Raw genomic sequence first — 7,810 nt, 5'->3', positions numbered from 1 at the left:
GTTTTTGCTTTGTTGAATTCTGATTCTTGGATAACGCCTATCAACACTATAAGACGACCTGTCAGCAGCGTTCCTTTCTTCACGGAGTAGAATCAGCAACTGATATTTCTCTTTCAGAAATGCCTCATGTGGAAGATTTAGGCACACAAAGAGAGGCTCGCCTAATCAGTGAGGAGAACGGAATCAAGTGATACAGAAGAGGAGGAGGAAGAACGAAACATAGAGAGAGGGAAGGAAAAGGAAAAGAGAGAAAGAAGGGGCAAACTAGGATAGTGGAAATAATTTCCCACACATTCTGTACAAATGAAAATGGTGTAATTCCATACCTTCCATTGACAATTACATAATGTGGGAAACATTAACGAACGAAGATAGAAATAAAGCTAACCAGTAAACTGAGCATTTAGTTAACAGCATAGAATAGGTATAGACATGACTAAGGCTAGGACAACAGCATATTCTTTTCATTGTTTTGACTCTCGAGTGTATATCTGTTAATATATTATATACTCTTATATAGAGTGGTGTGGTTCTCAGTTAATTAACTTTGTCTAACTGTGTCGGATATATACTCGAGAGTCAAAACAATGAAAAGAATATCCTGTTATCATAGTGTGTGCGTGTGTGTGTATGCAGTCAGCACCAACCTTATTCAGGGTTTAACCGGCTTCCTCCGAAAGAGGAAGTTTCATGGGAGTATGAAATTCACAAGCGGTCCCCAGTCGCATGTACATCCCCGTTAGGGGAGATGACCACATTAGATTTTTGCCACTTTTTGCAGGGAGGTGTCGACGTCCTCCTACATACAGCACCTGGACTTCCCAAATTGGTCACCCATTTTAGTAATGACCAGGCTCAACGTTGCTTAACTTTGGTGATCTGACGGGAACCGGTGTGTCAACGTGATTATGCCGTATATTGTTATCGTAGACATAGACATGACTTGAAAAGAGAAAAGCGCAGAGATTCTTCAACTTTAAATTGTCTCTGAAAAACAAAAAACAAACTGCACAAGCAAGAGAAACTTTCAAAAATGTTTCTTCTTTAGGAGACTTGGAAAAAGTTCTTTATTGAGAGGTATGCTCAGAGTCTGCCGGGTAAACTTAATGCTGACAAAATATAGAATAATGACAAATTCACTAGTAGGGGTATGGAATTTCCCCAAGCACATGTTCATCTGACGAATCATAAACAATAGGGCACTCTTTTTAGCTTTCTTTCGTGGTTTTTATACATAATTCACAGGAAATAACCAACTTAGAATAGTAGAGTGGACATGATTACAAGTATAAGAATAACTGAAAAGTGCAATTGTCATCATTACCTTAAGATGGCTCTGGATTGTGTCGCAGGATCAATTGATGTTCACACTAGACAGTAGAGGCAATTCCAGTACTTTGAGGGAAGGCACCAAAAAATCCATCTCCTTCTTCAGAAGAGTTCTCTTAAGTATTGAATTATTTTCCTTTAATTGAACAGATTTTCAGCTGAGAGGGTACGGAATTGCTCCAAATTGATAAAAGCATAAAATTTGTCATAATTTCCTCGCAGCAACGTTTCGACCAATGCAAACGCTGATCCTCTTCGAGTGCATCTCTTCGAACTTGGGAACCTCCTACTTTCAGTCAAAAATTTTGGCGCTTTTGCAATCGTCTTCATTGTGCTGGGGAGGATGACTCCTGTTTTACTAAAAGATTCATTCAGTTTTTCATATGAGAATTTAAGGACGCTAATTGTAGACGAATTGCCATTTCTTCAACTATTTTATTTTTTTTTTCAACTACATTTTTATTAAGAAAATGCAACTTTTTTTTTTTTTTTTTACATAGGCGTCACCACTTATCAAGGATAAGGGTTAAAGAGTGTACAGTAGTCACAAGGACAATATAGTAATCGATAGTAATGGAAGTTCAGTAAATTTGTTAACTTAAGTGGAACGGCTCATCAGAAACTTGTTCACGTTGGACTTGAAGACAACCATATTATAGACAGCTGGAAAGCAGGAAAACGGAAGACACTTCCACAGGCGTGCAGTTCTAAGAAAGAAGCTCTGATCATGGAATCTGTGTTTAGGTTTAAGCACAGATAAAGTATTCGAGGAATTAAAAACAAAAAAATATGCGACTATTTAAAAGTGTGACGATAATATTGTAACAAAGTGTAAACATTACAAAAAAAAAAAAGAAAAACATAAACAGAAAAACGAAATGGTCACCCCCTAAATCATGGCTACCGTAATGGTCACGCCCTAACTCGTGTCTACCGTAATGGTCACGACCTAAATGCAGAGGAATTGTTTTATTAAACGAGGAAAATCAAGAAACAAAATGATTTTTTTAACTACTTTATTTAATGTAACAAAGTTTGGTTCTTCTTCGTTACTGTAACCAAATTCGAAAACTTAAATATTGAATTTCAAGTGAAATCAATAATATCTACTGAATTGTCATGTCGTAGTAATGAAAATATCTAAAAATTACAAAAAACGAGAAGATAGAAAATTAATTTTTATATCTATCTTCTATACTCCTTTAAATTCGTTTTTCCTTTGTGTGTAGTGATATTCATATTAAAATACCTCTTTCCTATTTACTTAAAAAGAAAATACAATTTTCTTATATATGGGTTGTGGAAATGCCTTCACTAGCAAAAGATCTAATTAATCTGCATATTCTTTTAAACATTCATTTTAATTAATTCGTCATTAGTTTTTTCAGTTTTCTTATAGGATGATCATCTAGAGTTAACTATTACGTGTAATTATATTCATGCAGATATTCTAAATTAATTTATACTTGCATAATATTTGCGTAAAATCTTTACAGTAAACAAAAGATTGTTTCCATATATATTAATGTATACGTATATATTTTTGTTTAATCTATCTATCTATCTATCTATAAAAGTGAACGTGTCTGTGTGTGTGTGTGTGTGTGTGTGTGTGTGTGTGTGTGTGTGTGTGTGTGTGTGTGTGTGTGTCTGTGTACATTTCCCTACGCAATAACTCTGTCAATTTAAAGTTTACAGACTCGAAATTTGATATACAGGGTACTGAGATTTGGAAAAATTTGTGATCGGTTTTCGGCCAGAAATTTGGCTGTTAAGGGATCAAAGTTCAACGATTTGATCTTTGAAAACTCTACCAAACTCCTTTGACAATTTTTGGTCTAAACACTTGAAATTTTAGATATAGGTTCCTTGGACATGGATTTAACTTAATAACTTGATTTGAGCCCAAAACAATAAATGTTAATGGGTCATAATAGGGGTCAAATTAAAAAAATTGACCGTTTTTTTGTTTGTTTGTTTGTTTTTTTTTTTTTTTGCTCAGCATACATCTCCAAACACCCATGATAGTATATCTATAAAAGTGAAAATGTGTGTGTGTTTGTGTGTGTGTGTGCATTTCCCTACGCAATAACTCTGTCAATTTAAAGTCTACAGACTCGAAATTTGATATACAGGGTACTGAGATTTGGGAAAATCTTAGCAATCCGTTTTCGGCCAGAAATTTGGCATTTAAGGGGTCAAAGTTCAACGATTTGACCGTTGAGAACTCTACCAAACTCCTCCGCAATTTTGGGTCTAAACACTTGAAATTTTAGATATAGGTTCCTTGGACATGGACCTAACTTAATAACTTGATTTGAGCCCAAAACAATAAATGTTAATGGGTCATAATAGGGGTCAAAGTTAAAAAATTGACCGCTTATTTTTATTATTATTATTTTATTTTTTTTTTTTGCTCAACATACACCTCCAAACACCCGGGCAACGCCAGGCTGAAATGCTAATTTATCTATAAAAGTGAAAATGTCTGTGTGTGTGTGTGTGTGTGTGTGTGTGTGTGTGTGTGTGTGTGTGTGTGTGTGTGCGCGCGCGTACATATCGCTACTATATAACTGTCAATTTTCGGTCTACCAATTCGAGATTTGACATAATGGGTATTGAGATTTGAGAAATTCTTTGTAATCGGTTTTTGGACAGAAATTTGACTGTTAAGGGGTCAAAGTTCAACGATTTGACCTTTGAAACTCTACTAAACTCCTTTGCCGATTTTGGGTCTAAACACTTGAAATTTTAGATGTAGGTTACTTGGACATGGATCTAACTTTATAATTTGATTTGAGCCCAAAACATTAAATGTTAAGGGGTCATAATTGGGATCAAAGTTTTAAAAAATTGACCTGAGGTCTCTACCAAATTACTCAGGCAATTTTGTGTCTAAACATTTGAAATTTTACATAAAGTGTACTCGGGCAAGCTTTTTAATCATTTTTTTGCTGAAAATTTGGCTTCCAAGGGATCAAAGTTCAAAAGATTTTACCTTTGCAGTCTCTAGCAAACTATTAAGCTAATTTTGCATCTAATCATTTTAAATTTTACATAAAGGGTATTCAGACATGCAGCAAGCTTTTTAATGAGTTTTGGGGCGAAAATTTGGCTGGAAAGAGGTAAAAGTTGACAGTCGAATTTTGCAGACTCTACCAAACTCCTCCGCTAATTTTGTGTCTTAACACTTGAAATTTTAGATGTAGCTTACTTGGACATTGGTCAAACATTTTAATTTAATTTGAGTCCAAAACAATAAATGTTAAGGGGTCAAAATTAGGGTCAAAGTTTTTAAAAATTTGACGATTGTGGTCTCCACCAACTTTTCTCTATGGTAGTTCAGGAAGCCTATTATATAGAAAGGCATTACCGTACACATTCACACTTTTTAATATATACATATGAACATAAAGTTATGAACAGTACATAGAGCCTGAGCAAAGCCAAGCGGAACTGCTAGTATAACTATAAAAGTGAAAATGCCTCTGTGTGTGTGTGTGTGTGTGTGTGTGTGTGTGTGTGTGTGTGTGTGTGTGTGTGTGTGTGTGTGTGTGTGTGTATACATTTCCCTACCAAATAACTCTGTCAATTTTCGGTCTAGAAACTCGAGATTTGACATAATGGGTACTGAGATTTGAGAAAATCTTTTTAATCGGTTTTAGGACAGAAATTTGGCTATTAAGGGGTCAAAGTTCAACAATTTTGCCTTTAAGAACTCTACCAAACTCCTCTGCCAATTTTAGGTCTAAACACTTGAAATTTTAGATGTAAGTTACTTGGACATAGATCTAACTTTATAATCTGATTTGAGCCCCAAACAATAAATGTTAAGGGGTCATAATTGGGGTCAAAGTTTTTTAAAAAGTGACCTCTGTTGTCTCTACCAAATTACTCAGGCAAGTTTGTGTCTAAACACTTGAAATTTTACATAAAGTGTACTCGGGCAAGCTTTTTAATCGGTTTTTTTTTTTTGCTGAAAATTTAGCTACCAAGGGGTCAAAGTTCAAAAGATTTTACCTTTACGGTCTCTAGAAAACTATTAAGCCAATTTTGGGTCTAAACATTTGAAATTTTACATAAAGGGTATTCAGAAATGAAACAAGCCTTTTAATAAGTTTTTAGGGCGAAAATTTGGCTGGAAAGAGGTCAAAACTGACAGAGTTGACCTTTGCAGACTCTACCAAACTCCTCTGATAATTTTGAGTCTAAACACTTGAAATTTTAGATGTAGGTTATTTGGACATTGGTTAAACATTTTAATTTAATTTGAGCCCAAAACAATAAATGTTAAGGAGGGCAAAGTTTTAAAAATTTGACAATTGCAGTCTCTACCAACTTTTCTCTATGGTTGTTAAGAAAACCTATCATATAGAAAGGCATTACTGTACATATGCACACTTTTTAATATATACATAGGCACGTAAAGTTATGAACAGTGCATAGGGCCTGAGCAAAGCCGGGTGGAATTGCTAGTTATTAATGAAAATAGTTTTTGAAAAAAATTCAAGTTTGTATATAAATAAAAAGCATCAAGTCAGAGAAAGTAACTCAGTCTGTCTTGTTACAATTAATGGTGGATGTCGCACAATCATCTATTTGTACAAAGTACATGTTTTATGTAATAATGCAGTAATATCATCATCATCATTATATTATTACGCTTATCGCTCCGTCTGTTATCATGCTGTGCATCCCTAAAAAAGGAAAGTGGAATATTCCAAATAAAACTTGTCACCCTTTAAAAGCAAAGTGTAATATTCCAATTCCTAATAAAAAAAACAAAAAAACAAAAAAAATTGGTGTCGCTATTGAGGCAAAGCTAATAAAAATGATTTGTCTTTCTCGGCCTTTTGGCTAAGATCAAAGTGTAGTATCTGTTCTTCAGATGCTACATTTCAATTTCTTCTCTATTAGTGGAGGAGAAATCCTTTGTGACTAAGACAATTTTTTTCCACGTTAAAAAGCGACCCTGGTGTCTAAATCTGTCCCATAGGGAGGCATTGTAAATAGATACTACGTTTAATGTAACAAAGTTTTAATATTACAAAAGTAACTGAGAAAAGTAATTTCTGGTTTAATTACAAAATGCCCTGGAATCTCCCTTCTGATTAATTATAAAATGCACTGGAAATGTCTCTTCTGATTAATTATAAGATGCCCTGGAAAATGTCCCTTCTGGTTATTATTTTTTTTTGTTTGTTTGTTTGTTTACTTGCCTCCCCACAAAGATAGAGTTGGACATGACGTTGGTTAAAAATTTTTTGGGAAACCAGCCCCCAAAAAGGGGTACTCTAATCAATAACAAAAATAAAAATTGTATCAGTAATGAAGGATTTCTCCTCCATTAACCAAGACCAAAAAAGGGGGAATTTAAGTCACTGGAATGCTGAGACTGATACTACACTCAGAAATTAATGTTGAAGCAATGGTTGCCTAATCTCTAATCGTGTTAATGTTTTTATGTATTAATTTCGAAAAGCTGCTGAAGCAGTTTATGATTTAAACATTACTTTATTTCAAGTATATTTTAAACAGTGGGGTGGGGGATGTAAAGTCAGTCCCGGAAATTACTTAAACTGTTTACAATTAAAACATTACTTTATTCCATGTATATTTTTAACAGTGGGGTAGGGGATATGAAATCAGTCCCGGAAATAGGTGAAACTGTTTACGCATTAAACATTACTTTATTTAATGTATATTTTTAACAGTGGGGTGGGAAATATGAAGTCGGTCCCGGAAATGGCTGCAACTATTTACGTTTTGGACACTACTTTATTTAATGTATATTTTTAACAGTAGGATGGGAGATGAGAAGTTGGTCCCAGGAATGGCTGAAAAAGTTTACGATTAAAACATTACTTTATTTCATGTATATTTTTAACAGTGGGGTGCGAGATATGAAGTAGCCCCGGAAATGGCTGAAACAGTTTACTATTTAGACATCACATTATTTCATGTATATTTTTAGCAGTGGGTTGGGGGATATGAAGTTAGTCCCGGAAATTGCTGAAACAGTTTACGATTAAAACATTACTTTATTTCCTGTATATTTTTTAACAGTGGGGTGGCGGACTTGAAGTCAAACCCGAGATTGAATGTGATAAGCGCAAATATATACTAGCAGAAAGTGTCGCACAGTATTGAATGAGATAAGTGGAAAACATATAGCAGCAGAATACCCAGCATCGCCCAGGATCGAATTAGATAGGTGAAAGATATATACTAGCAGAATATGCGGCGTCACCCAGGATTGGATAAGATAGGTGGAACATATATACTATGAGAATACCCAGAATTGATTGATGTGTTTGTAATTAAATAATCATCCCAGGCAATATTTTAATATATTTCCTTTCCTAATCTAAAAAAAACACATTGAATGAAGCAGAAAAAATAGTTGTAGGTATTCAATCTTTTCAGAACAAAATTTTTAAAATGTGAGGTTTCACTTAAAAAAAATCAACGTGGTTTTGTT

The 7,810-nt window shown here is 34.3% G+C and overlaps 2 pseudogenes; one reads left to right on the top strand and one right to left on the bottom strand.

Annotated features, from left to right (window-relative positions):
* Positions 1-800: 800 nt before the first annotated feature.
* On the bottom strand, positions 801-919 carry LOC145278387 (5S ribosomal RNA; annotated as a pseudogene).
* A 5,246-nt stretch (positions 920-6,165) lies between these two features.
* On the top strand, positions 6,166-6,263 carry LOC145278450 (U2 spliceosomal RNA; annotated as a pseudogene).
* The last annotated feature ends 1,547 nt before the right edge of the window (positions 6,264-7,810 follow it).

The sequence above is a fragment of the Euprymna scolopes genome, chromosome 6 (genome assembly GCF_053919585.1).
Source record: "Euprymna scolopes isolate OS-2025 chromosome 6, ASM5391958v1, whole genome shotgun sequence".
NCBI lineage: Eukaryota > Metazoa > Mollusca > Cephalopoda > Sepiida > Sepiolidae > Euprymna > Euprymna scolopes.
Note: the sequence above shows the minus strand (reverse complement) of the source record. Positions and strands in the feature narration are given on the sequence as shown.